Source organism: Prionailurus viverrinus, chromosome B4 (assembly GCF_022837055.1).
Source record: "Prionailurus viverrinus isolate Anna chromosome B4, UM_Priviv_1.0, whole genome shotgun sequence".
NCBI classification, from domain to species: Eukaryota; Metazoa; Chordata; class Mammalia; order Carnivora; family Felidae; genus Prionailurus; species Prionailurus viverrinus.
This window is the reverse complement of record NC_062567.1, coordinates 126,484,813-126,509,312: the sequence shown is the minus strand read 5'-3', so window position 1 is coordinate 126,509,312 and position 24,500 is coordinate 126,484,813. Positions and strand designations below refer to the sequence as shown.

General features: G+C 42.5%; 1 long non-coding RNA gene across 2 annotated transcripts; it reads right to left on the bottom strand.

The window, feature by feature from the left end:
* Nucleotides 1-2,022: 2,022 nt before the first annotated feature.
* On the bottom strand, nucleotides 2,023-7,125 carry LOC125170854 (uncharacterized). Of its 2 annotated transcripts, none has more exons than XR_007154113.1 (3): nucleotides 6,951-7,125; nucleotides 5,065-5,185; nucleotides 2,023-2,220 (listed from the first exon to the last, which is right to left on the bottom strand). It is a non-coding gene; the product is annotated as an uncharacterized LOC125170854 (long non-coding RNA). The 2 variants fall into 2 exon arrangements; XR_007154112.1 differs by having other exon boundaries at nucleotides 5,065-5,143.
* Nucleotides 7,126-24,500: the final 17,375 nt, after the last annotated feature.

Here is a 24,500-nt window from a genome sequence, read left to right as displayed (position 1 = left end):
GCTACACTTGCTCCACACTGTGGGTCATACGTGCCATGCTCTAGCTGGCTTGTGGTCTGTGCTTCAGTGTCCCCTCTATCAGGAGCACCCTTCTTTCAGACTATGACATGGCTCAGTCACTTCATGTAGGCTCCTGTTCCAATGGGACTTCTGCAGATGTCTCCCCTGACACCTGTAGCCAACTCCCTTGCTCTCTGTTCTCTCATCCTACACTTAGCATTATCTGTATATTGTCTACCGCAGGGCCCTTTAATATAAGTTCTGTAAGGGTGGTTGGATGTGTTGTTCACCTCTGCATCTTCAGTGCCCAGACCAGTGCCTGGCACATCACAGGTGCTCAGAAAATATTTGTTAAAAGATTCAATGCACTAATAACCCTGGCAGTGCTGATTACATGCTTGATATGGACCACGTCTCTTGGAATCATTTCTACATTTTATTTCTAGCATTTCCCAAATAATTTTGATTCTAGGATAGAAATAATTACCATGAGATTGTTAGAGGACCTAGCACAGACCTGGGCACACACTGAGGACACAATGACATTTGTGGATGGATGGAGCTCTGCTGGACCTTTGCTTTTAGGTTGTGCCTTGAGCTGAATACAGTATATGCAATATCTGCACAGAGCCTATACGAGTAGGAGTTCCAGCACCATTTGATAGGATATTTGATAGTGTACTAATTTTTCTCTGCTGCTTTTAATTTTTAATTCATTCTAACCTTTTCTTCTCGTTCACAGTCCCACTGTGGTGCCTGTGAGCTGATGTCTTCATCAAAGCAGACATCACTGGTGAACGTTCTGGGATGACCCTAACTCTCCCTCAGGAGCCTGCTACTAATTCCACCCATTACAACATGCATGGAGAGTTACCATTTTCCCTCCAACACACTCTACCAAGCACTTTTTTGTGTCTTATTTTGTTGTCTGCTGTATTGAGTAATTACCCAATTAAAAAAAGTTCCTAAAGGTCCTCACATTCTTCCTTTTCCCCAAATCCTCTTGATCTAACTAGAAAACTTTTAGTTTCACATTAAGTCTGAATTTTAGGAACATAAGATAACTTAGACCCACTCTTTTGATCTACTTCACTCTTGCATGTAGGAGGGACGGATTGCAGTGGCTCAAGGGGTTAGAAATGGTGCTATTTCCACAGGGCAGAAATTTCTAACTGACTCAGCCAAGGGTTTTGAGAACCAGAGAGTCATATAAAATCAGACTTTCTGGGGCATCATAAATTCAAACATCAGACACACCAAGTCAAAGCCCCAAGTCCAGGGTACCAGAATCAGAGACAAGGATAGTGTCTCGAAGCCAGGAGCTGACAGCTCAGCTTTGATGGGAAGGAATTCAGAGGAGGTTGGATGAGATTTGGAATGTTCTCAGTGGCCAAAGCCTCATGAGGAGAGACAGGTAGGCCAAGAGCAGGGAGAATAATCACTTCTTTGGGAGGACTTTTGATATTTCTGTGTGACCACAACGGTCACATGGGCATTCAAATCTTGATATAGAGTTTATGAAGGATTTTAACATGTGCTATTGTGTGTGACCAGTTCTGCTAGTTAGAAATGATTATATTTTCTCATTATTATTGCTTAGAAAACTAAAGGATAGAGAAGTTATATGACTCGCCCAAAGTTACAAGCTAGGAAATAGTTGAGACAGGATTCAAGCAGAGTTGTATCTAATTTAGAAGTTCTTTTTATTTACTCTATAGATACTTACTCAGTACTTACCATATGCCAGACACCATTCTAGAGGCTTAGGAAATATCATAAAATCAGAAGGACAAGCACCTACCCTTCTGGGTCTTACATTCTCTCCGTTATAACTACATCATGCAGACCTTCTTGGTAGGCTCTTGATGTAACGAGTACAGGGTGGTTGTACCCAGTGCAATAATACAGCATATCTGTTTATGAAAGAAGCATTTTCCAACTACAATTAATAATAAGAAGAACAAGCATTTATTAAAGATGTATTATGTGTGGAGCATTGCAAGAAGTGTTTTCTGTGCATTATCAAATTTATCTTCACAAGCACCCTCTGAAGCAGGTACTATTGTTCCCATTTTAAAGATGGAGAGATTGAGGCTTGAGGATTTTTTTTTTACATGATTCACACAGCTAGTCATATTACAGCTGGATTTGGATCCAGGAGAGTCTGACTCCAAAGCTCATGCCCTTTATCATAGCACCTCACTGTTAGCGGTTTTGTTGCTTGACAAAAAAAGAAGGAAAAAAAAAGAAGTGGTCAGAGATATACTCAAAAGGGGGGGGGTACCATTTTGACTGGATGTCAGCAGGAGATGCACTTTTCTTTTTTCTCACCCACATCAATAGGACGGTGTTTCTGCAGGATTTCCAGCAACTGTGGGCTATGGTCCCTCTCCTGATAAGGTCTTGTGAGATTAAAACAATTAAAAATCAAAATGACTCTCAGTGACCTTTGTTAAAGTACTCACAAAAGAGGGCTCAAATGTATTTTTAAAAAAGTAAATAGGGGCACCTAGGGGCACTGTATCATAGTCAGTTAAGCATCTGACTCTTGATTTCAGCTCAGGTCATGTTCTCACAGTTCATGAGCTCAAGCCCTGCATCAGGCTCTGTGCTGACAGTGCAGAGCCTGCTTGGGATTCTCTCTCTCCCTCTCTCTCTGTCTCCCCACCGCCAAAAAAAGATAAACATTAAAAAAAATAATAGGGCGCCTCAGTGGCTCAGTCAGTTAAGCATCTGACTTTGGCTCAGGTCATGACCTCGCAGTTTGTAGGTTTTTGCCCTGCGTTGGGCTCTGTGCTAACAGCTCTACCCCTCTCTCTACCCCTCTCTTGTTCTCTCTTTCTCTCTCTATCTCTCAAAAATAAATAAATAAACATTAAAAAAAACAATAAAAGGGGCACCTTGGTGGCTCAGTTGGTTAGATGTCTGACTTTGGCTCAGGTCATGATCTCAGGTTGTGAGTTAGAGCCCCATGTCAGGTTCTGTGCTGACAGTTCAGAGCCTGCAGCCTGCTTTGGATTCTGTGTCTCCCTTTCTCTCTGTCCCTCCCCCACTCATGCTCTGTCTCTCAAAAATGAAGAAATGTTAAAAAAATTTTTTTTAATAATAAAAAATAGAAAAGCAAATGTAAAAATATTTCAAAAATAAATAAAATATTTAACAATAATAATCCAGGACTAAACTCCAAATTCTATAAGCAAAACAAGAAAGTTGTGGAGAAACATTCATGGAGACAGAAGCTTGCTCCTGTCTTCATTGTATGGGGAAGTAAACAGGATTTCATTGTTGAAGGTGATAATAAGAAAAGTTAATTTTGAGTATTTTTTAATGCACAAAGGGTTTGACATTAAAGACACGCTATCTCCTCTTCTCAAAGTCCCACTAAAGGAAAAATGTCCCACACGATGATCAGGATGGGAGAAGGCTCCTTAGCAGCGGGAAGAATGGAGGGAAGGCAGAAGGGAGAAGTGGCAGCTAATCACACTGTGTCAGACTTGCTTTATGGCCCTGTATATTGTTAATTTTAGCAAGTATTTTTTTTCCTGTATCCCCTTTAAAAAGTAGGTATTTGCAGTTTCTAAATGCATGTTTTGTATGTTTCATTATTTCTAAAATTAAGTAAGTACCTGTTATTTCTAAATTATCATAGTAGGAGCTGTGGGGAAAGAGCTTTATTTGAAAGCAGTGGTGCCTATTTTTAAAGAGCTTAGAGCACAGCTCCCATCGCAATTTGAAAAAAATAGGTTTATGTAGGCAATAAAACCACCTGTAATCTCATGGTAACCTAATAAAAACATTAACATTTTATTTTACTTATTTTAGTCCTCCCTCACCCCAAATACCTATTACTCATCTAAATCATGTCACTCGGGCAAACTGAAACACTGCCTTCCCCCACTCTGTTAGATACCTTTGCTCTTTCTTTCTACACCCACTCCCCTTAACCCTATTCTGTGTCCTGAGAATCTGGTTGGTATGGACACATAAACACTTTCTCCTTCCTCTGGCATCCAGTTGGCATTTGGCTAATGGGAAATCCCAGCAGGGTTGCAGAAGGAAGGAGTAGAATGATATTGGGTTAATTTGTCTCCTTGCTCTCTTCCTGCAGGTTCACTGCAGGTAGACTTCATTTTTCAGTTGAAGAGCAAAGCTCCTGTCAAGGAACTCCTGTCCATGTGACTTTCTCCTTCCAGGTGCCAGTAACTTTATCCTTCCATCCACCCTCCAGATTTAGGGGGTTGCCACCACCCTGGGGTAATGTACTATGTGACTGTACTGCACTCTCCTCTCATCTTTGTAAGGACTCTGTTTATTAAGCTTGTGTCAAATTAGTCTAACTAAAGCTTGCCATTTATCTCCTGTTGGGATCTTGATTAAAACAATAAATGGTATCGTATGAGGTCCCAGAATAGAGACCTTCAATATTGGGTCCTGGGATTGGGTTGCTCATATGTTTGACTATTGTAGGGATAACCTCCTTGCCGCGGGGAGGTGGGATGTGGGTAATCCATGGTAAGTGGAGACATGCATCATGATTAGGGTTTCATCAATAGTAGCATGGAAAATGTGCAGGTGGGGGACATAAAGTGCCTGTGATACCTTATGGATATGGTGATAATTATCATAAATATTGTGAAATCACATGGCCTCCTCTGTTGGCTCTGGAAGGTATTCTTGGGGGGAGAGGAGAATTTGTAAGCTGTAAACACTGAACTGAGAACATGGTGGACACCTGGAAGCTTTCAGGCTGTGTTTGAAGAAGCCCTTCAGCTGCTATCATAGGGCAACTACAGTGAGGATGAGGCCACATGTCTTTGTAGCACCACTCATTATGCATCTGGTGCAATGCTACACCACAGAAAAGACTGTCATGGGAGAAAGTATGTGATCCCGAGTTGTGGGTTGAGTACATATGAGCAGGCAAGTATGAGACTGAGACTAAAACTTTAAATCCTTGAATTTCTCAAATTCCTCTGAGCTTCCTTTGGCTACAAGGCAGTTCTACCCATGCACCGCCTCTGACTCCCACCACCCACCCCCAGCCACCGTCAGCAGCAGCCTTACCATCAGAGGGGCAGCTGCATCAGAAGCTGAAGTTGATTGTCCCAGGGCTCATTCCCAGCACACCTCCCTGTCTCCAGGCCTGTCACCAGACCCAACAGAGCAAGAATTGAGGAGCAGAAGGCTATTCGTACAAGAAAGAACTTATTCACCAGAAGAATTTCAAGGCTGGGACAGCAGTGTGGGACTGAATTATAAGGGTGTTTGTGCAAGTAGGAGAGAATAGCAATTTCTAATGGGCCAAGTTCATGAACACTGGAGCATCCTTCTAGGATTTGGGACTTAATGTGTTGGTTAAGCCATGTACCTTGGGCATTCGTGTCTCCTAGATTGGATAATTGAAACTCAGACTCAAAGCATCTGAGTTAATGAGGTTTAAATACTGGAACTTCCTTGATATGTTTCAGAGAAGGGAGTCTGAAGGTTCAGGGAGACGGAAATGTGACAATGTGTCTACCATGTGCTGTCTCGTAGCCTGCCTCTAACCATATCCTCATAGGAGAGCCTGGAGACATGCCCTTCACCAAGGCATTAACACATTCACTAGTGAGAGGAGCAGAAGCATCCTTAAAGCATGTTGTGTTGTCTGTATCCTGTGGGCTGGAGATTTGGGAACTGGATTTCCTGATCTTGATGGAGTTAATGGGATCCCACACAGCATAAGCTAGGTGGCAGCTCTTCACCATTAGACACAGAGTGGGTACAGGTAACAGGATAGACACAGGGATGGAGTGGTCACAAAAACACTCTAACTCTCAGGGATCTCTGAAGTTGGTTAATTGACCACAATATCCCTAAACACAAAGTAATCTACTAGGGTGCTGCTTTATATATATAGTAAAAATTCTAAGACTACTGGCCAGAAATATGACTTGAGTCTCTGCAGTGAGGATTTTCAACTTTTTACTTAATCCCAAAACCAAAACCGATTCACATATCCACAATCTCTCAGCCGTGGGTGAGGCTGGCCCTCCTTGAAGAAGGATCCTGCTATGTTTCTCCACGTGTATAATGTGAATCTTCCTCAAATATTTCTCCAAAGGGGACTGCAGCCACTTACTAAGGTGTTATGCACTGAAAAAAAGGATAATAGCTATGTTTTCCATGGTCATTAGATACTGGCTCCTAACTGATGCTAGTATCCAGAGACCCAAAATATCTCCATGGTCCACCCTTCAGGATGGGGTCTTACAGAGACGAAGTAATAGATGGGATCTTGGCTCTAGAAGGTCTCACACGGACCCAGTGACCCAAACACCCACCTGCCATTTCTCCCCAATCCCGGAATATGTAGTGGGAATAAACATACAGAATTGTCAGAGTAAGTGCTATGATAGTTGAGAGGGTCAAGACCAAGTGAAAGGCCTTGTAACTAATGTGAATTGATAACTGTCCCCAGAACAAGACACATAAATCAGAAATTAGCACTTACAGCAAAGATTTGAGAGACTGCAGGAGTCATGATTCCTACCCAATTCCCATTTAACTCATCTGTTTGGCTGCTACAAAGGGCACTTATATCATGGAGTGTAACAGTTGGTTATCACAAATTTAGCCAAATGGTACTGCTACTACCAGCTATGATCCCAGAAGTATCATCTTTACTGGAGCAACCCAGCACAATTCCTGGCACATGGCGCTATGACTTGGCAAATGCTTTTTGTCCCATCTCAATTAGTAAGCAAAATCAGAATCATCCTGTGTGTACAATAAAGCAGTGTATGACCATCTTGACCCGGAGCCATGTCAGCTCTCTTGGTGTTTGTCACTGTAGTCTGGAGGGGCCATGATTATTCTCATAACCTACTAAATATCACCCTGGTCTCTTACATTGGTGACATTATGCTAATTGGTTATGGTTAGCAGGAAAGAGCAAACACCCCATATACCTTAAGATATATCCACGTCAGAAGATACTGGACAAATCCTGTTAAATTTCAGATGCCTAGCACATTGATGAAGTTTCTAGGGTCCAATGGTCTGTGCTTATCAGCATTATGCCATTGAAATCACAGCCTGTTTGCTGTGCCTTTCATCTTCCACCGCGAAGAAAGAAGTACAGCACTTACAGGCCTCTTTGTGTGTTGTAGACAACATGCATCATATTTGGTCATGCTCCTCTGACCTGTTTATTGAGTAACTCATAATGATGACAGCTTTGAGTGGAGCTTAGAGCATAATAATGCTCTGTAACAAGTCCAGTCTGTGATGTAAAGCATTACAAAGCTTTGTGATGCTGCAGGCCCAATGGTATTGAAAACATGTATAGCAAACAGAGATCCTGTATGAAGCCTCTGGCAAGCCCCAAAAGGTGCTTGACTCCTAGTGTTTGTAATGAGGACTTCTTCTGTGACAATTATTCTCTATTCGAAAAGCATTTACTGGATCCTGGTAGAAACTGAATGTCTAGCCATCAGACACCAAGAGACTATGAGACCTGAGCTGCTCATCATGACCTTGATGTTATTTGATACATTGAAGCATAAAATTGGCACATACAGCAGCCTTGCATTATAAAGTATAAATGGGATATACAGAACGGGGCCCCGATTGTCTGGGAGATACAAATAAGCTGCACTAACAGATGGTAAGACTCCCCTAGAGTCTCATCTACTGCTTTGCTACCTCTTCCTCAACTCACACCTCTGGCTTCATGAGACATTTCCTATTGCCAGTTAATGGAGGAAGAAAAAGTATGAGCCTGGTTTAATGATGGATCTGCAAAGTATGAGCGTATACACTGGAAGTGGATGGCAGCTGCATTTCCCCCATGCTGGGATGTCACTGAAAGAAAGAAATGAAGGAGACTAATCCAATGGGAACAGCCTCAGGCACTACATCTGGTTGTCCAATTCATGGGGAAGGAAAGATGGTCTGAGCTGCAGATATACACCACCGACACATGAGCAATGGCTAATGGGTTGGCTGGCTGCTTTAGGGAAAGAACAAGATTGGAAGACAGGAGACAAAGAGATCTGTAAGGAAGAGATGAACTGGAACCTAGAATAGGTAAAGAGAGTGAAGACACTTATATCCTACATGGATTCCTATCTGAGGGCATCCATTGCAAAGGAAGCTCTTACAAACCTAGACAAGAACAAGTGTCTTGTGGATGTCAGTCCCTACATACCCTTGGGCTTGCTCAGTGGGCCCATGTATGAAGTGGGCATGACAGCAGAAATGGAGGTCATGCATGGTCTCAGCATCATGGACCCCCCTCATCCATGCTGGCCTGGCTGTGCCATGCTAGGTGCCTACCTTGTCAAGACCAGAGTCCAACTCTAGGCTCCAGATATGGCACCATTCCAGGGAGAAGCGGCCAACTCTCTGTTAAAATACCATATCATTGAACCGCTCCTCTAACAGATAGGGAAACCCTCTATTCTAACAGGGATAGGCACAAATTCTGAGGGTGGATTAACCTTCCCAGCTCAAACTGCTCTTTAGCAACAGTGCTGTTAGTTCAAAAATACATTATGCTTTATCCATACTGTGATATCTGAAACACCATCTCTGTGGACCGAGAAACTCGCTTTACAGCAAAGAAAGTACAGTCGTGGACTCACATCCATGGTCTTCACTGATCTTACCAGTCCCTTCACTACTCAGAAGAATTGGCTTGACAATATGAGAGGATGGTTATGAAGGTCCCATGTATGGCGCCACGTGGGAGCCACACCTTGGGTGCCAGTGAGAACCACCACAACCCAGGAAATGAGAATCACTACAACCCAACCAGTGAGAACCACTACAACCCAGCCAATGAGAACCACCACAACTCAGCCAATGAAAACTTGCCACACCCCCAAACCCTCCCTTTCCTCCAATGGACTTTCATTTCAAACAGCCCCTTCCAGCTCCCTTCTTTTATCTTTAAAGGTAAGGCCCACTCAGTGTTCTTAAGACTTGCCTATGGTTGGGCATGTTTTGCATGACCTGTATTATAATTATCCTGCTACTCCTGAATAAACTCATTTTGCTGGTAAATTAACTCACTATTTTTATTTCCAAGGTTGATAGGGAGAAGGGGAATGATACTAGAATATTCTCCTGGATCACTCCACGGAGACTGACTTTAGGATGACTGTGTTCCTTGGTTTAATGAAGGCATAGCTCCTATCAAGGTGGACCTCTCCATACTACTTTCCTTGCCCCTTTCCCACACCTTATTAGACTTAGAGGTAGCAAGAGCTCTTTTACTAGCTCCTTATCATAAGTTTTCCTATACTCTGTCCATGCCTTTGTAAATAGTTTCCTTCTTGAACCTGTCTCAAGTCATTATTTTAAAAAAAATTTTTTTTTAATCTTTATTCACTTTTGAGAGGCAGAGAGAGAGCATGAGCGGGGGAGGGGCAGAGAGAGAGGGGGACACAGAATCCGAAGCAGGCTCCAGGCTCTCAGCTGTCAGCACAGAGCCCAACCAGGGGCTCGAACTCACAGACTGCGAGATCATGACCTGAGCCAAAGTCCGCCGCTCAACCGACTGAGCCACCCAGGTGCCCCTCAAGTCATTCTAATGTAAACTCATCGCCCATTTCCTTCCAGAACCATGACTGATTTACCTACCAACACCCTACAAGCATGGGTGAATATATCATAATTAACTCCATTTCCTCCTTGTCGTTAATGTTACTTATGATTATTATTGTGAATTATGCTGCAGAGAGCCTCTCGCTAATGTGTCTCCTTCTGTCTCTCTTCTCGATCTAACATTTCAACATATTTTTAGCTTAGATTCTGAAAATTGAAATGCCCCTTAAAAATTATCTGAAGTCTTTTCAAGTGTCTTAGTACAAATTATGAAAATGTTTTGTGAAACCATTACACAAATTCATACCATGCAGTAGATAAGTGTGATCATTTTTTATACTTTTACCAACATTGAATATTTGTATTTAAAAATAATTTTGCCAATTCTGTCTTACAATCCATACTTGATTTCTAAAAATTTACCATTCTCTTAATTGCTAGTGAGCTTGTATCTTTCCCCACATTTGTTTATCAGATATATTTTCCTCATATGTGAATTTTCTGCCTTCTCCCATTTATTGAGCTAGCTAGTAGTGTTATTTTATATTGACTGATATGAGCCATTTATAGGAAAAATTAATACTTTGTTAATATTTGCTGCAACTGTTATTTCAGGTCTGATTTTAGCTTTTGTATATCTGTGTGTCAGGATTTTAAAAATTAAATTGTAAGTGGTTGAATCTGTTAATCCTTTGTGCTTTATTCTATTGGTCTAAGCTTAGAAAGTTCTTACTCCTCTGGGGATTTAATTCTTATTCACTTTTCTTTTTTCTCTAGTTTTTCTGAGATTTGATATTTTTATATTTAATTATTTAACCCATCTGGAATTGATTTCTCTGCATGATGTGAAGTAAGGGCCTAAAATTGATTTTTTCCTCCTAAATTGCTACCCAGGGGTCCCAGCACCATTTGCTAAATAATCCTTCCTTTTCTTATTGATGTGTGATGTCTCCTTTATCATATATTAAATTCTCACACATACTTTAATCTATTTCTGGACTATTTTGTTTCACTGGTCTATCTATTCCTACGTATTCTAGTAAAAAAGGACTTCTTTAGATATGCTTGGGGTAAGAAGATATGCAAGGAAGAAACAGGATGGTTATTTGGGATCAGCTGCAAAATTTTAATGCAATGATGAAAAAAATCATACTCTTTATTTTTTCCTGTTTCTGTTTTCTTTCAGAAAAACACTTCATTAAAAAAGAAAGGTCAAATTTTAGTCAACAGGGTATTAGCAGTTAAAAATGGGTGCAAGTTATTAAAAAAAAGAATAAAAAATTTCATTTACTTTTTTAAATGAGCACAAGTCTCCTGGCCTCATAAGCAAGTTACTGGTATCTTCCATGGTCCAGGAATTGTGTCTGAACTTAAATCCATGATCTCATTTAATCCGCAGATAATTTCTTTGTGGGACACATGTTGTTATCTCCATGTGTCGTGTCCCCAGGATTTCTTAGGCTTCAGTAACCCAACCATGATTCCAAACAGACCCCCACTAACAGAGACAGAATGCACTCTTTCTCTGGCTTCATCCTCGACTGTAATGTAGGAGCCATAGTACTCTCCACATTCTTTACAAATAAGCCAGTGGAGTCCAGTGGTGTCCTCTGTCCAGTGGTGTTCTCTGTGATTAGTTGTCTCATCACCAAGTGTGGCATCTTACAACTTACCTCCTGTCCTGCTCCAACAATCTTGCTAATGCTCCACCAAGGCAGCATCAATTCTGCTAAAACTTGCCAATACCCAGCCAAGGCTGCTGGTGCCCCATGTTGAAGGGAATAGAGTAGGGCTGGAAGAGTCAAGATGAGGGAACTTCAGCAGAAAGAGGATAACTAGGCTCCATCAAGGAACTGATCAGGATATGCAAGGAGCAAAGACAGAACATAGATTATGATGTTAGTAAGGTTAGGAAGATAATTATGGAGTTGTTTAACTATAACCACAGGATGCTGAGTAATAGTTCCCATAAACCTGGAGGAAGTCATCAGGGCCTAGGTGACCATCTCCCTCTGTATCTCTGTCCTATTTAATCTTTTCCTCAATGAATTGAAGAAGGCACATTCATCATGTCTGAAATTAACACTGGAAGTGTAACATTGGAAGTAAACATAGGGTGATATAATAGGAACCCAAATCATTCTCAGTGGATTGGTTAGTGGACCCATATAACTGACTTGGAATATCATAGGCTGCTCAAGTCCTGGATGAGGACAGTAGTCCAGCGATACGTTCAAGAAAGGCTAGGTGTTAACTGAGTGTGACTTCAGCATGGCTGCTCAAATCTTAGCTGTCCTATCTTCCAGTTTGCTTCTTTTCCCCACCACGTTCTGTGTCACACAAATTATCTCCTTGAGAAGTCTTTACTTGGTATGGTAGGCAGACTTCTAAGATGACCCCCAATGACTTCTCCCACATACAATTCCCTCCTCTGTGAATATGGTGAGATATCACCATGTTAGGTTATAAGACAAAAGACATTTTGCAAATGTAATTAAGGTTACAAAGTTGACTTTGAGATAGATTGGGTGGGCCTAACATAATCACATGAGCTCTTTGAAAGCAGAGTTTTCTCTGGCTTGTGGTATAAGAGGAAATCAGAGAGATTTAAAGTGGGAGAAGGACTTGACACAATGTGGCTGGTTTGGAGATGGAGGGGCTATGTGAGAAGGGATGTTGGCAGCCTCTAGGAGCAGAGAGTGGTCCTGGCAGCAAAGAAATGGGAGCCTCAGCCCTGCAACCAAAGGAACTGAACACTCCCAACAATCTAGATGAGTTTGGAAGTGGATTCTTCCATGGTGTCTCTAGATATCTGCCTGGCCCAGTTGGCATTATCATTTCAACCTTGTGATATCCTAAGCAGAGAGCCCAGCTAAGCACATCCAGACTACTGAACCACAAAACTTTGAGTTAACAAGTGGGCATTGTTTTCAGTTGCTACGTTTTTGGTAATCTGTTATAAAAAGCCATAGGAAATGAAGACACTTGGTTAATGTGCCTTGATGTCATGATAACAAAACAACAAAAACAACAATAATAGTAATGTATTGCAAGCTTGCTATGCATTGAACACTTTATAGGATTCCTCTCAATGAACCCTTAGCTCAACTCTATGACCTAGTTTACAAATTGCTCAAAGTGACCTGCTAATTAGTAAAGCCAGGATTTGAACTCAGCTGAACCCTTCCATTCAATTATAAAATGATCCTACTTTCCACGCTTCCTGGCTTGGTTCATCAACGTGCCCCTGGCCTGCAATCTCTTTGCATGATTCTCAGATACAGATGCCATGCTCTACATATCATCATCCACAGTCTAAGGAGTTATTCCCCAAATAACCCTTCAAAGCTTCTCTGGCTACTCAAACCCTTGGATCTATTTCCTCTTTATTTCCTTAGTACCAGTTATTAGCACCATTTTATTTGGCATTTAGTGCCATGCAGCATTATGAGAATTTCCCCCATATTTTATTTCCTGTCTTTCTACTCCCAGTAGAATATAAGCCCAATGAGAGAAGCAACATTTCTGTTTGGGTCACTGCTATAGGTCCCAAGAACCTAGAATACTTACTAACTCATTGGAGATACTCAATGCATTTTTGTTAAATGAACGAATAAACTTAGACACTTTTCATTCTCTCCTTCAAATTATGGTGATCTGATCCATTTAAAATCAACTTTTTCCAGAGTTCTCTCTGCATGGCCTTCTGCTCTCTACTATACTTGAGCTTCTTGGAATTCATGCAGAAGATGAAATGTTGGTGTTTTCCCTTGAACATATAGCCATTAGCGCTCTAGCTGTGGAAGGGAAATACTATTTATTGATTAACTGCTTTGCTCCTGGTCTTTACCAGGTATTTTACATGTATGCATTATCTCATTTAACCATCATGCTACTGTACAAAGTAGGTGTTATAGCTCCTACTTAACTAGTTAAGAAATTGAAGATCAGAGAAGCCAGCCCAAGGTTACATGTCTAGTAGAGGCTATAACTGTCATTCAGGTGTTTCTGAATCAAAGTCTACATCTTTCCACTCTACCACGACCACTAGAAAGTCAACGCTGTGAAAACAGGCTCTTAGTTTTTATTTATTTCTCAATCTTTAGTGCTTAGCACACATTCGGAGATCAATATACATCTGTTGAATAAAAGTGAATCAAAGAACAAATGACTGAATCAAAGAACAAATGACTGAATCATGCTTCTTCTCTAGTCTTACTTCAGAGAGAAAGACTCTCATCCAAGTAACTTTGATTTATATTCTCCTATGCATGTTTCTGCATACCTTCCACATTCTTCTTGGCTTAATAGGGATATTAGCATATCGGAATTGGAAGGGTTCTTAGAAGGTGGTTTTTCAGCTTCCCACCAATGTAGAAATCCTTTTTATAGCATCCTGGACAGATGGTTGGCCAGTCTCTGCATGAACACCTCCAGTGATGGAAGACAGAGGAGAACAGGAGGTGGCCTGCTTTATTTTGGAAGCAGCTCTGATGATTAGAAACATTTTCATTGAATTGAACTCGATTCTGCTGTGTCAATAAGGATTCTTCATGTTGTAAGAAGCAGAAAGCAAAACTGAGGTTGGATTTAAAAATAGTGAGAATTGGTTGACTCCATGATTGAGAGGTTCAGTGCTCAGGTGAGTTCTAGGTACAGTTTGAGTCAGAAGCCCATGGTGTCCTCAGAGTTCTGTACCATTTTTCAGGAATCCTCTGTGTCCTGACATCTTCCTTGGGCTGCTTTTGCCTTGTGGTGGGAAAAAATGGCAAGAGCATATCTAGAGCCTTCTAGCCACAAACTACCATTACAGAGAGGAAGAGAGAAAGCTTCTATTCCAGCCAATCAAGGAGAAGTCATGAGACTTACTGCGGAGACAGGATTAGAACCTAATTAACTCATGGGTCCGGGATAATGAAACATGGTGATTGAGCATAAGTCAAGGGTTCCAATACTGTTATGTTGTAGGAAGGGAACTGTAATGAACACTGTCAGCTACCCTGCAATCCTTCCACCTTTCCAATAGGAACCACATTTTATTCATGTGTCTACTCATTGGCCATGCAATCCATGTGACTCAGAGGAAGCCACTCTATCCTGGCATAAATTCTATGGTTAACCTCTGATTAGCCTAATATAATCAGTGCATGAACTCTCCCTGGTGACTGCTATTGGCCTGGGGTTAGGCCATAACCTAACTTGAACCAATCAAATAGAAAGGAAAGATGGAAAGATCATATTCTGTGTTTTGGAAAGAGGGGTTTCTCTTTCCTTCATGGAGATGAATACGAAAGTGTATAGTCCTGATTGCCACCAGCAGCCACTTTGTGACAATAACAATAAGAGGTCAGACCTCAGGCAAAGCTATTGATACTGGCAGCAGAATATAGATGAAAGGACCTGGGTATCAGTATTGTTGAGCTCCTAACAGCTCCATGCCTGAACCCCTCCCACCCATAGCTTCCGATGTCTTCATTATTTAATTCTTCGTGTGTGGGGATTTCTCTTTGTTTAAGTCAAAGTTACCCTTACTGGCCCAGGTAGAACAGATATTGCAGTGGCTATTGACAGGCAGGTGCAGCCTCATGGGATCCCTCTGTCATCTGTCCACTGGCTCAATTTCCACCACTCAAGAATTTAAGAATGGGTGTCCTCTGACATGGTGCAGTGTTTTAAGTCAGCTAACATACCTACCTTCAAATTCACACAACTGCTCCCGGTGGAGATTGATCATGGTATGTTCTACCTTGAGTGGTTTTGTCATCCACACTTAGGGACCTCCGTCTCTGGTTTCCCTTCCAGGTAAAGCAATAGCGTTTACCACTGTTCTACTGGTGTTGACTGTGGCTATTGCTGGAGTCTGGTTCTGATATGCTCACAGACAGGGCTATGATCTTAGTTTCCCAGGACCAGGGAGTGAATTGGAGACAGAGAGAACAGGTCCCTGAAACCCTGATGGTATATGCATGAGGATGTGTTTCTTGGAGGTGTGCAACAGAGAGAGTGTAAATCTGCTGGTTAGCTGGAAATGAATACAAATCAGACCTCATTTGTATTCATTGATTCACAAGCAAGCGGGTTTGGGAGGCTGCAGATGAGGCGAGAGAAAGCCTGGTCTCAGCCGTGCCTCTAACTTATAAGTGAACTTGGGCACATTATTTGCTGAATGAGTCCGAGAGTCTTCTCTGTGAGGCAGGTTCATTAATAACTGTCTGCAGAACAGTCATGTACTTATGGGTCACATAGGGCCATCCTTGAATCCCAGCTCCACTGTCTGCCATTTGTGTAGCACTGAGCATGTTACTTAAACTTGTGAGCCTCGGTGTCCTTATCTGAGCAGTGGGGATAAGTAAGGATAGTAATCCCTAACTCAGAAGGCTACTGTGAGACTAAGTGAAGTAGAGCATTTATTTCACACAGAACTTGGCACATGGTAAGCACTAAAGCAGCGTTAGTGGTTCCCATCAATATTATTCTCTCATAGGGTTGTTGCACATAGAATATGAGACTTTATTTTCTCAACTGATTCAACCCCAAGAAATAATCATAATTATATATCAACAATAAAAACTGCATTATGGATTTAAAGGATCACTGATATTGACCAGTACATAGCAATGTACTAAGATAATAGAAACATCTATCTTTTGACTAATAGAATTTTAGAGATGATTTAATCCTGCTCTCTTGTTTTATAGGTGAGGATACTGAAGTTCTATGAAATAGAATTGCTTGCCAATATCCAGAGCTAATTAGGGCAGATCGGGACCAGAAACCAGATCTCCTGACTCAGATATGGTTATATTTCCATCTGCTTCATTTTACATATACAGAAGCCAAAGTTGGAGACTGAATGCCCATGGTCACACAGATCAGCAGCGATAGATCTAGGATTCCTATTTATGTAACTCACAACTACGGTGTACTTTGTATATGCTGAGCACTGTTCTCCATGCTTTGCATGTATCCAAACATTTAATCTTCCCTGCTACCCTATGAGTTACTATCAGGACTCCCACTTTTCAGATATGGATGGGGCTGGAGAACAGACCAGGTCAAATAAATTGCCCAAACATTCATAGGACACACCTGCATTAGAACACAGACCATCTGCTTTCTAGGTCTGCATAAACCCCCATTACAGTGTCCCTCAGCACCACTAAGTCTGAACTAACCAGCTACAGCCCACACAAGGATCAGCACTTGCACCTGGTACCTGCAGTTCAAGTGTGGCTGTCTCTGAAGAACAGCCTGTGGCAGCATGCCAGACTACTGACCTGCGCTCCATGAGGGAAGGAGACTGCCTTGCCTTCCACCTCTGCATTCTGGAAAACCCACTGCTGGACCAGCATTGACATCAAATAGCAATCCACTGACTCACTGGATGACACGGGGCCAGGTTTTCAGTCAAGCCTGTATGAAGCAAGAGTAGGAAATGGGGGTCAACCTACTGACTGGATTCTCCAGGTCTGGGTTCTGGATTCTCCAGGCAGCAGAACTGCCTCCTTTGTGCTGATTAAATACTCTTGGACCATTCCAGGGCAGTGGAGAGGGCCCCAGTAGGAAATTCTGGGCTTCTTTGTAATCTGGGCATATGGGGAGCTTGACAAATTAATTGCACTATTAAACGAGATGCGACTTTATTTGTTCTGCGACTAGTTACATGAAATAATAGCAGGGACATTTAATGAGAACTTACGATGCTCTAGGCACAGTATCAAGTAATTTACATAACTTAACTCCTTTAATCTTTGCAACACGAAGGGGTAAGACGTACAATCCACCCTTGAGACACAGGACAACTGAGCCCCAGGAAGTTACATCACTTGTCCAAGGTCACAAAACTAGGCTGTGGAAAAGTATTCATAATCAAGATTTCTAATAGCAAAGGATATCCCTTTTCACTGTGAAACACAGCCTCGATTAAAATAGGGAAGGAGAAATATCATAGTAAACATATTAGATAAAAAGATGCATATGTGTTTTTGTGAGTTCTCTGGCAGGGAAGGAACTAAATGGCCAGTGAGTCTTGCCTTTAAGAGAGAAGCTTTAGTGGAAGAAACTGGTGTCCAAAGTGGGGAGGTAGGGGGAGAGCCTGCTGAGTGAATAGGCTTGTCAGGTGAACTTGGCCAAGTCAATTTTCTTTCGAGTCTAGAGAGCAGCCCAGCTGGAAAACTGGGCACAGCACAAGAGCCTTTTCTGAAAACCAGATCTCGTCACTGAGCCAGGCTTTGTCCCTGGGAAAGAAATTGCCACGAAATGAAAGGCAGGAAGGGTCCTTTTCTAACTGCAAGAGCTATTTCAGAGCTGCATGAGAATGCTGTGCCAGGAGGCAACACAATTAGCAAATCCTGACACCAGTGGCTGCTTCTCTCCTGGGCAACGTCTGTGTCAGAGCCAACATCTGCTGGCTTACCTTACCCAGCCAGGACAGGGACTGTGCCAGCCTTGCTGCCCACACGCTCCATGCCAGGTGCACTTGGCAGGGCCCTTCTGTCCCCCTGAGGGCTGTGTGGCATGGCTATGTTGAGGAAGGGACAGCCGAAAGACCACAGGTGGCCCCACAATCAATGTTACTGCTGCCAACGCAACCTCTTGCTGTAAATACTGACCATGGCTTAGAAGAAAAGATAAGCCCAATAAATAAGATTGAAATGGACTCTGAGCATATTAGGATGTCTTTGCTGCAAGGCGCCGGCAGAATGTGTTTGTTCAACAGAACTAATAATATTAGTTACCACTGACTAAGTGGAGACTCAGTGCCAGTCCCTCTTCTAAGGCTGTGTGACCATCATCTCAATGGATCCTTACAACAACACAGAGAGGAAGGTGCAATTGCACACTCCATTCTACAGGCTGGGAAACCGAGGCCAGGAGGCTAAGTAACCTGACCCACAATATCAAAAGTGACAGAGCCCAGGTAGAGTTAGAATCAACCCCAATCCTGAAAACTCTCACTCCACACTGCCTTCCCCTCCAGTTCCATCCCTGGCACAGTGGATCTGGAAGCACATACCCCAGAGAGTCAATCCTTTTGAAAAAGAACACAAACACAAAAGACCATGTTTACCTATTGGATATGCTTTTGTGCCTCTAGATTCACACTCATCACTAGAAATAGCAGTTTCCCAGGAGTCCTGAAGCTAGATTGTGACTCTGGTCAAAGAAATGATTCTCAGAGCAAGTTTTGGAATCTTAAGCAAAAGTCTATGTGTTCTTTTTTCTCTCTGGGCCTTAATCTCATCTCTAAATCCACGGGGAAGGACAACAGAATATCTGAAGTGCCTTCCACCTCCAAAACGCTAAGGTTCCTCAGAAAATCTGCACCACACACATGCTGGGGCCAAAGAGAACGAACCATCCCCAATGCACAGAGATGGTATATCAATGTTGGATCTATTAGCCTCCATCATTCTCCCTACAAATGGCCTCTTTTTCCTTTTCTGTCTGTCCAAATCCTCTCAAGTAGTATAATCCCAAATCATGGACCATCTGCTTCCTGAGGCCTTCTAGGAGCCACTGGAGCCAGACATAGCCTCTTTTTCCTCAAAACCATGTGAGCTGGCAGCATGTTAGTGCCTCTTCTGTGCTGTCCTATAGCACACCAAGGTTGGAAACTCCATACTTGCCCCCCTGAACTGGCCGGCAGATGTGAGCAGAGCAGGTGCCCAGGGGATGGTTATGCTGGGGTAGAGGAAGGAGGAACATGGCAATGAAACATGCATGTAAAGACTTGGGGAACAGAGGAAGGGGCAAGATGTTTCATAGGTGCTGAGTGTGAGACTTTGGGGAGAGGGACACAAACCTAAACAATAATATTAGAAAATTTTGGAGTCAACTATATTCTTACCCTTTGGTATTTTTAAGTAAGATCACTGGGAAAAATTTGATTGCCACTGATTACCTCTTGGTAACTAGACTCTTTCTTTGAATGTGACTCTGTACAGGGACTGGGCCACATGGAGCATGGGGATTTATACAGTTTATAGCAGTGTTAGCTGACAGTGTATTCCCACCAGACTCTACATCTATCTGCTTCCCACCCCATGCCTGTGATTTGCCCCACTGCCTATGGTTCCCTTCATGTCAGTTTGCTTTTATTATTTTTTTAAATGTTTATTGAGAGAGAGAGAGAGATAAGGGGAGAGGGAGAGAGAGAGAGAGAGAGACAGAGACAGAGAGAGAGAGAGAGAGAGAGAGAGAGAGAGAGAAAGAATCCCAAGCAGGCTCCATGCTAATAGGGCAATGCAGGGCTCAATATTACCAACTGTGAGATCATGACCTGAGCTGAAATCAGGAGTCAGATACTTAAATGAATGAACCACCCAGGTGACCTAGTTTGCTTTTGTTCTTACTTTTCTTTCTGCCTAAAATTCCTTTTCTTTCCATTTTTTGGAAGCCATCTCTCTAGACTTATCTGTAGCATCACCTTTTTGAAGTGTCTGCAGACATTTTGGCCAAATAGAAGTGTCCAGTCACTCTGATCCCAGCATTGTAGCCATGACAGTTATGTCAGATGATGGATGCTATAGACTTACCTCCATTGACTTGTTGTTTACAGATCTGTCTCCTCCCCAACATGGTGCAACCAGAGGGCTGAGACCCATATCTTATTCCTCTCCAATCCCCAACATTCAATAAATTTTTGTTGAGTTCACAAAGGTGAGAACTTTCAGAACTCTAGTACAGAGTTTTTAAAATTATGTATAATTAATAATATCTCATATTTACTCTGTTTACTATTTACCAGAAAGTATGCCAATGTTTTTAGTGGATCACCAGATTTAATCTGTTCAACAACTCTGTGAATAACCTTATGTGATAGGTTCTACTATTATCATCATTTTGCTAAGGAGAAAAATGAAGCATAAGAGGGTCAACTCAAGTCCCCACTACTAGCCAGCATCTGAGGAATCTAAACTAAAGTGAGCTCATGTATTCAACCTCAAAACTATATTGTATCAAGAAAGGAGAATGCATAGAGGGAACAAATTATATGTAATATGAGAACAGAGGCTGAATATTACTAAGGTGTACTAACAAAGTAACATATCTAAATTTTAAATAAGAATGCCTCACCTTATAAATCTTGGTAATTATTGATTATATATTCTATGTTTAGTATACATAGCTGATTACTCTCCCCGCCCTAGGCAGCCACCTGGAGAAGCTTGGGATATGCCAGAGTAACAAAGCCATGATTTGGAATGTTCCTGCTCCTTCTCCATAGGCAGCTACAGATCCCTGAGTGCATTCACCTGAATTTCTTCAGCAAGAGCAACCAACTCAAAGACATCTTTGTGCACTAAGAAAGGATGCCCTGTGTGGAAAGAGTCAAAAGTCACAGGGATCCGCACCTGGTGGGCTAGGAGGCAAGAAGAAAAGCTCCATCCTCTTAATTAAGAAATAGAATGCAATGTTACAGGAAGAGAAAGGTCTCTGAAGCCACGAGGCCCTCAATTCCCATCTCTCACATGACACTTCAAAAACTTTGGTAAAGTCACTTAACTTTGAGTTTGTATTTCTTATAGTAAAATGGAAAGGCTAATAGCACCTACTTTCCAGTGCAATTTGTTGTGCAGCTGAAATAAGAATGTACGTAAAGAACATGCACAGTGCCTGGTACATAGTAAGCATGAGATAGTACTCTGGCAGGTATGACTTTAAAATTGTGATCCTTACTTTCAAGCATACATATGAGTGTGTGCTCATGAAGTTCAGGCCATCATCAGAGATCCAGAAAAGTTCCGAGGAAAGACTGTATCGTGTAACTTCTGCAAAGAGTTCCCCTTTGAAGGAGAAACTTCGTTCTGGTGCATTAAGTCATGTATTTTGTGAAATCAGGGAACATCTTCATTTAGACACAACTCATACACCTCTGGGCCCTCTAAAGTGCTTTGTGTGCAGAAAGATCTCACCAAACGTGTAGCGAGTTGATTCATAATTTGAGAACTTAGCTGGAAGTCATGGTGGTGGGGAAGTAAATACTCTAGATTTATCCTTCCACATCTGCTGGTCACCTCCTTCAAGTATGCTTTCTTTTGTGCTGCAGATACTGGTAAACTAAAAATGGCATTTCCTACCTAGCCTTGCCGCTACAATTTCAGATGTGATTTTGGTTGTGCAATTAGCCACAGCTGGCAAGAGTTGAATCAGTCTTAAGCTAGGCAGGGAAGGTTGTAACCTAGGAGGTATTGTGTTGCTGGTATTGACCTTACAGTCTCTATATGAACCTGTGCACAAGAGCCCCTGTAGTGCATTCTTGGCCTCCATAATTCTCCTTATGATAGAGGCAGTAGTTCCTCTAGGAGCCAACTGTAGTTCCTCTACAGTGTTATTCTAGAAATCAGTCTCAGAGGCCAGTTTCACAGCCAGGTTCTCTGGATCCTCCAATAATTCCCTGTTTTAAATCTCTCAAAAATTGTTAAAGGAGTCCTGTCATATACACATCAGCCCTGATGGATATAACATCTGGTACCAGAAATGGCTTGTAGGTGTTAGACTCCCAAGGATGGAAATCTGAGATAGGTTATGTAACCTGGATGGATTGAAGGTAGTAAAACCCTGGATACCGTCAGAGAATAGAAAACTAGTAGTCTATAGTACCCAGTGGTAAAACAGTGCTTAAATGCTCACTTGTAGTCATCTGGCATGAAGCAGCTATTGAAGCCATAGTTTTGGCAAATGGAGTGGTGGCTGCTTTGGTTCTGCCGACACCCAGTACCTGGCATCTGATGAAGGTATGACGGACTAAGAGAGTAAAAGGGACAGCAGGTCTGACTCACCTTCCTGTCCCAACAGGGCAACTTATTTGAATACCCTCATTACCCTCCCCTTAATGGAATTTCACATTTGCCTGAAATTGGCGGTGGCCCCATGACTATAGCATACCATTCTTCCAGCTGGAATTATTATAGTTTTAGGTGAATGAGCAGGTATGTGTTCACAAGTGAGAAAAATTACTCCCTAAAATGACTAACATTCATTTTAGGGACAACAAAACTGGCTTTATGGTTTTTTTTATAGATACATCACGCTAGTATGTTTTAGTTTTTTTGCACATACTTTCCAGCCCAAATTTGAGAAATGCCAACCTATCAAGGGCACATGAGGGCACCTGCTCTCTCTGCCTCACCCCTTCCCCAGCTGCTCGGTAATCCCACCAGTTGTGAGGGTTGGACTGGTCCCTGTTGGCGGCATCCATGAGGAACCCCCGAGGCCCTTCTTCACAATTTGGAATTGTGTTTACTGCAGTGTGTACTGAGGCATCCTGTTCCTGACGCCAGATGACACTGTCTACATAAGAACAAACTAAATCTGTGCCTTGCGCTAATTGCCAGTCTCCCCCAAAGTTGATGGGTTGATGTAGTGGAGATAAAGTTTCTCCAACCCTCAGCGATTTGGCACCTTTAATTCCATATTCATACTTAAAAGTTTTTTCCTACATTACTTTTTTTTTTAAGTGCTGTAACCATTTTTCTTTTGATAAGACTCAGGCAGCCACAGCTTGGTCTTCCCTTGGGTCCTCCACAAAGCGGTTTTTATTTTTCCACTGCCTGGCCACAGACCACTTGGAGATCAAGGCTTCTGCAGCCCTTGGTATTGAATGCAGACAGGAGAGGAAGCTGCACTGTTGAATATGTAAATCCTCCCTGGCAGACAGCCTTTGTCATCTCATATTGGTGTGAGGAGTCTCAATTAAGGGCTGAACTCTAACCCTGGAGCCTAAAAGCCTTTGAAGGAAGCTCTGCAAGGTGTCCACGGAGAGAATATTGAATATTGAAGGTTAAAGAAGAAAGCTAAAAAGGGATCTTAGAGAAAAGGCCTTGATTATGGTGGGACTTTTTTCCCCTTCAATTCAAAGGATAGACTAGTAGCACCATGCTGTCACCGGCAGAATCGATCCTAATGAAGGCTACTCTCTAGAAGGTTTCGGGGCCTGGAGTTCCTCAATGGGCTGAGTAAGTGTTGTCGTCTTCAGGGCCATTTATCTACACATCCAGATAACACCAGAGATGATGCCAAGCAACACCGACTTTAAGAATCAGTGGTACCCAGGCTGAGCAGAACAGAATAGTGATGAGTTCCAGTGTGCCAGGGGGTGGCACCTGGAATTGAGGTTTTGCTGCCCCGATGATGCCCGCAGCTTCTCTATTTTTAATTCACCCCATCTTATTTCTGATGGACTCTTCAGTGCCCCTGCTGGTGCTAGAACTCACTCCTGAGTTTCTCCCACCCCCTGTAGCCTGCTTGATGGCTTCCGAAAAGCTGCCCCCGCCTGTCTGTCTGTCTCACCATTGTGTCTCCACATGACAGTGGCTCCCTGGTATTTGTTGAATGCATGAACTCCTGGCTCTGGGCTTAGGGCTTGTATTGTAGCCCAGACTGCTCTGATCCAGGCTGCTTGGAATTATATGGCTTCCACCAAAATGACTCAGAGTATTGCCCCTTCCTGAGCTTTCTGGGTGGTAGGGTGTGGTTGCGGGGGGCACTTACCAGATTCGGTCCCTGGGAGAGCAACGTTGGCACCGAAGAAGCTTGCCATGAACTTTGAACATGCTTCGGCTTTCCCTGAAACATAACTACTCTCCTTACCCTCAGGTCTTTGCTCCTTTCCTCCCTCTGTCCAATCCTTTCTTTTTCCCTGCCCACTGGCTAACTCCCACTTAGTCTGCCCCCTTCAGACTTTGCCTCAGGTGTCACTTCATCAAGGAAGAATGCCCTGATGTACCACACTCCTGCCACCCAAGGTTTGGTTGAGAAGCTCCTGTTTCCATTACCCTTGTCCTGTAGTGTAACACTTACCAATCCATAGCCTTGCTTTCTCCCTTGTCAAACTTCCATTTGACTGGAGCAGAGGATGGGGTGGGGGCCAACTGGGTATAGGGGTTCAGATTATGAAAAGGTCT